Consider the following 6,168-nt stretch of genomic DNA (forward strand, 5'->3'; position numbering starts at 1 on the left):
GAAAGAAAGAGAAAAAGATTTAATTCACTGCAACACTTTCATATTTTGAGAAATCTTTCCCTTTCCTCTGCCCTTAGTTAGCTGTTAAGTGTTTCATTCCATAGGTTATTTTCAGTACAGTAACTTCTTTTATCATTTTCTCACCACTGCCACCATGCCCTCCAGCTCATCTGATTTGTTGTGTGCTAACAAGCACTTTGAAATAAGGTAGTTCTAGTATTATGAGAGCAAGGCACACATCTTGCCCATTAAAAAAGGGAAGAGGCCATACATGCTTTCAGGTACAGAGGCCCTTATACATTTGTAATTAATATTATATTCATGTAAGTATAGTTATATTACATCTTATGTCATATTTTACGCTTTCATTTTATGGGGTTATAGTTACAGTATCCAAACAGCATGATAGAGAAGCTATGCTTTGTAAACTCTTCAGAAAATGAAGAAAGTGAGCCCAGAAAACTCTCTGGCCTCATTCCTTTCTAAATATGCAAATAAGAAGAAGCAGACAAAGGTGTTGAGTGCTCTGTGCTTACTAAAGCAGCAATGACTGACAAATATCCTTCCAGCCTGGAGATGCTGTGTGGCACGCTCCTTGAGAGGTGTGGACAGAACTTGCATATTGATAGCTCTGCTTTCCAACAGCATAAACAAAATGTTTAAATTATATCTTCTTTTGGAACATCATCTGTGCACAAAATGTGGTTGTAGCGCCAGCCTAAAACATTATATAAACCACTTTTTAAACAGTGCATGAACACGTAATATCGATTGGACAACAACCTTGCAGAGATACCTTCATGTACTTTGTCTTTGAGCACACTTCAGTAAGAAGAATCAATGAAAACACTAGAGCTGTTGACCAAAGATAAAATGCATGAGAAACTATTAAAATCAGGGTTGGTTTTTTTTTGGGGGGGGGGGCAGAAATTAACTTAAGCTTTAAAAAAAAAAATTATTTTAAAATGACTGTCTTTAGAAATTAAGCATGATTGTAACAATACATTTTAACCATGAAATGGCTGAAATTGGTCAAAATATGTAAACAACTTTAATTGTTCTAAGTAAGGCTTTATGAAAAAAGTGATATTTTCCTTTTTTGTTCTGATTTCTGTTAAACCTTTTCTGCTATATTTGTTCTAATATCAGTCCCGGAATAGGAATAAGTACTTTCACTCGAAGAACAATCTTTTAAAATTTCAATCACTATCTTTTAAATAAGAAATTATTTAAGTTTTAATTAAAAAAAATTAAGCTGAGGAAAAGTCATTCATTGTATTTTCCCAATTTTCTATAAAAAGTTAAAAGCAAACAAAACAATAAAACACTTTATTAAAAATCAGTTTTAAAACGCTTATATCTTTACTAAATTTTTAAATTAAAAGCATGTTTATCTAAATATCAGAAGACTATTTTTATTTTACAACCTCATTTTTTCATTATTCAAGCTAATTGCTTCCTTGCACAACTTGAGAAACTCATTATTCTGTGATGCATGGAGATCGCCTGATTCCTGTTTAGTTTCAGGTGTCTTTCAAAGCATATCTTAAGCGACAGTGCTATGGCTATTGCTGTACTACAGAATGTTGTTTAACTGTGTGACTTAGTGGGATTGAGTGGGGAATATTTCTGGGTGCAACACACATTGTTGCATTTTTACTCTACACATGAAAAATGTTTCACAATGTTACTTGGGTTTTACTTTTTTTAAAAAACTACAATTTGAAGTGTAGCTATATCATCCCAATGATTAGGAAAAAAAAGTATTAAATTATTGTAGTTATAAGAACTTGAGGACATAAGTGACTTATTTTAAAATGTTGTATAAATTTTCCTAAATGTCTGAGTACTATGAGCACCGCAGGAAAATGTGCAGTTTTCCTTTGCAGAAGTGCTTTATTTATTAGTTGTTTCATGTCTCTCTGGCTGGCGTCACTGCTAAGTTTGTGGTGTTATAAAGCACACTTTTTAAATTTAGCTTCTGTTAATGTGTGATTAGTGGCTTTGATTTGTTGTTTCCAGCTGCTTGTAGGTATGTGCTGATTGAGTTGGCTTAATTCATACACCAAGGAGAAAAATGCTGTACACTGACATCCAGTGTGCATGCTGTTTTTAAGCAGTACTGGTTTTCCAGATTACTGTGTTAGCAGCATCACTCTCCAATGGACTGTCTGAAGATGCGCTGCCTCTGTCACACCTAACTCAATTATAGGCCAATTATTGATTTGCATCATAGTTCAGTGCATCAATGAGAGAGAAGCTCTGTAGTATTTTCACTTCTCTGTGTGATCTGTAGCATCAGCTACGGAGCTGATTTGGGGGGGGGGGGGGGGGGGCCCCAGGAACACCCTGGGAATAAAGAAGATGTATCCCTGGGGGAGGAGGGCCCCCAGTGCCCCATCCTCAGCTGCCACCAGCAAGGAGTCAGGAGAGCTGCTTTCCCTTTGGAGAAGCAGACACAGAATGAATAGGGGGCAGAAAAGTTCCTGGGGTATAAGACTTGTCTGTTGAAGCCAGGACTGGTTTTGGTTCTTAGTCTACAAACCATAATTATTTGACTTAATAATTCTTTTGTAGGCCGGTCTTATAATTACTAACCCACTTGTGCTTTGAAATGTCTGACATGCATTTAGCTCTAGGCATGATCCTCCTGCATTTATAAAGGTTGGGGTTTTCTTTATTTCTTCTGTATACACTGCTCATCTATCATTCAAATCTGCACCCTGTTTTGTGTCCTGCTTTTTGGTGTTCACTTGGTCAACCAAATTTCTACTTTACGCTTTTATTTGGATGTGGAGCTTTGTTTGAATTTCTCCCAGGCTTTTCTCTTCCTCCCTTCCACCTCCCCTCCTCCTACTCCCCCATTTAAAAAACTTTATTTTGTTTCTGGAATATTTCTCATTGATTACAACAAAAGCTATTTAATTTCTGGGTGAGGCGAATAGCTATTAGCCTACACAGGACTCATCTAGCACGCAGATGGGATAAATGCTTGACCTCAGCAGAAAGATATTAAGAACTGTTCAGCATTCTCTGGAAGCTTTTTTTGGGAGGCTTTGGGGTGTTGACTGTGAGCTCTACATTATGGGCACCAATAGTTATAGCTTTCTTCCTTTTGTTTTCCATATTTCAGCCTTTCACTGGATGCTTATTGTTTTTTTGGTTTGGGTTGGTTTTGAAGTAGCTTGTTGTAATGCAGAAATGAGAGCTCCCCTTTGTGATGTATTGAAATAGCACTTCCAGTATCAGCTCAAAAATGACTCGTGTTTTTATCAAGGATATAATTGTGTGAGGAGATTTTATTATCTCATCAAAGCTTGAGGGTCATATTTAAGTAATGAAAGGAACCTTTCTATCATCTGTCTTTTTGTGATTTGCTGTTAATGGCACAGTTTTCTGGATACTAGCATAAAAGGCAATACAGCAAGATATCTCATATAAGCTTAATCTGTAGGCATGAATTATAACTGAACCTGTATATGCATGTCACTCAAATGACTTTCTAAAGATTTCAACTTTTTCTGCATTGCAGATTGCGAATTTCAAGTCAGAGGCTGTTTTCTGCAAATAAGCTTTGAATATTTAATTATTCTTATCTAGTGGCAGTCCTAGCCTCAGATTAGATTAAAAAAACAAAACCAAAATAAACCAGTAAGGTTTCTAAGGGGCTGTCAGTTAAGACAAAGAAAGTAGTATGGTGTATTATGTCTGATTGCATCTATTTATTTGTGTGGGCATTGCTTACACAAAATGGAAAATGCAACAGTTGATGGTTTTGCAAGTGTCACGACACCTTCCAAATGAAGCAGTTTAACAGATGAAGCCAGCTAACCAGCTGGAAAAGGGAGCCCTGTCCTACAGCTTATTCCAGGTTTGAGTATAGAAACCGAATAGCGCAACACGGAGAGAAAGTGGAAGAGTTTGCCAAGGCTGGCTGTTAAACCGCCTCCACAGTGCCCTGGTGATGGAGAAGCTATATGCATGTAAGCCTCAGCCCACACTGAAGACAGAATGCTCCCAAGGGGGTTCTAAGCCTTTATCCAGAACAGGGCTGTTTCCCATTGTCCCTAATAATCTGTGCATCAGGTTATCCTAAATTGTGGGGGCATCACCACACAGGTAAACCTGCTGTAGATCACGTCGCTTATAACCATGTGCTCTCTAGACATTTCTGTGTACGTGCATGTATGGGACATTCATCTTATACACAAACCTTGAATAATCTTAGGCCATAGTTGCATGGTCATTTTAAAGCAACACAAATTGCTGCTGGAGCTGAGGAAACAGCCTTGCCCGTGTCCTGTCTCTGTCCCAGAAAGGAACACATTCATCGTGTTAGAACCTCCCTGTCAGCGATAGGAAGAGAGGGAGGAGTGGGCAGGATTTGGGCACTAATTTAGATCAAGCATCTGGCACGGCCTTCTGCAGAGAGTGCTGGGGCAGTGGTGTAACGAGAGAAGCACATAGATGCTGTGGGTGCTGCAGGGTAGGTGAGACCACACTTCCCAGCTGGAGAAGCTTGTGGATGGGCATTGGGTTAGGAGGCAAAGCAGCCAGTCTGCAGTATGGGTACTGTTTGACCTTGACTGAGGGAGAATTGAAGATCTGGCAAGGCAGAAGCCTGAACGACTGCAGGCGTGGAGTCCACTCCTTGATGCCTAGTGAAAAGACAATGTAGAAGCAATTACAATAACTTTTGCAGAACCAGAGAAGATATCTAAGCAAGGATGATCCTCCTGTGGTCAAGTGGGTCAATCTTAGGTCCTTATAGGGCATTGCGGGTAGCTAATCTAAAAAGGAGGATCAAGGGGAAAAATTAACTTTTGTAAAATAAGTGTTTGACAAAGGTGAACAGCCCTTTTCTGATGGCTTTACTGCAGTAAGAAAGAGGTCCTCCATAGTCATGCAAAAATAAATTGAACAGTCTTCAAAAGCCCTCTTCAGTCCATTTGTTTTAGCAAATTAAGGAAGGGGGTAAGGACAGAAAAAGGGCATATCTACTAGTTTTCAAGCTTTTGGTGGGCTGTATATTTCCAGGGAGTCAGTAATTACCCTCTTACTGTCCTTGATCTATGTAAAGAGGGAACAGGAACAAGCATTTCAGAAGCTGTAAAAGCTTTGTCTTTCAATTACCCTTGTTGAGAACATGGAGTGCTCAAAGGAGTTGTTTAAAAGGGAAACGTAGCTTTTACAGCTTCCAAAATTGTTGTGACAGGCTTTATTGTGGTCCTTGTCTTCTGTTTTTCTGAGGAAACTGAAAGTGAGCAGCCACTTCAAAAACTTCTTTTCTGTCCTTCTCCCAGTCTCCCTCCAACATGTTAAATGGGATGCTAGTTTGTGCCTCAAGAATGATGTCTAATCTGATGAGTGTTTTGATCTAAGTGCTTTCCTCTTAACTCTCCAAGCTCCTTCTGTAGAAATTAATTCAGAGGGAAGAAAGCTTCTTGATATTATTTTGCATTTATCTTTCACACGTACAGGTATGCTACTGATGCATTATTCCAGTTGTAAAGATAGCAGGATCTCCTAAGCTATGTTGGAAGTGAATGAAAGGTGGCTTCATCCCACTTTAAAACGGTGTCGTGAGAACAGCATATGCTTCCTTTTATGCCTGTTTTCCTTGTTCTTTATCTGTGTTAGAGAGACCAGCCATGCTAACTTGGCAGTATTCTTGTGCTCAGGGGGATTCAAGGCATCTGTTTCCTTGGTGTTTTGCTTGGATGGGTAAAGAAAGGGCTGTGTAGCACCCAACACACCAGTGTAGGACCAGCTGGACTCCTGACTGTGCTGTCACATCTCTAGATTGGTAAATATAATGGCTGAGAGAAGGGATGCAAATGCAGTGAAAATTAACTTTACAGAGGAAAATAGAGTAAATATTTCAGGAGGTTCTGGTCTGGTGTCCTGAAGTTTTGTCAAATTCTAAAAGCAATAGTAAGATCCAAAATTATACTGCAAATTCAGAGAGAATTAGTTGCACTCCTGATAACATGACATGTAATTTCAACTGCTGATAATCTCTAAAATCATTTAGCCTATAAACTTTTCCTTGCTAAACTAAAAGTCAAACACTTTATAATCTAGGCATCAAAAATCTGAGACTTAATATTTCTAGGTCCCTTTCCACAGTTGTTTTAAGTTCATGTTAGCCATGTTTAATATTAAAAT

This window comes from Pygoscelis adeliae, unplaced genomic scaffold, assembly GCF_000699105.1.
Source record: "Pygoscelis adeliae isolate BGI_AS28 unplaced genomic scaffold, ASM69910v1 Scaffold6, whole genome shotgun sequence".
NCBI lineage: Eukaryota > Metazoa > Chordata > Aves > Sphenisciformes > Spheniscidae > Pygoscelis > Pygoscelis adeliae.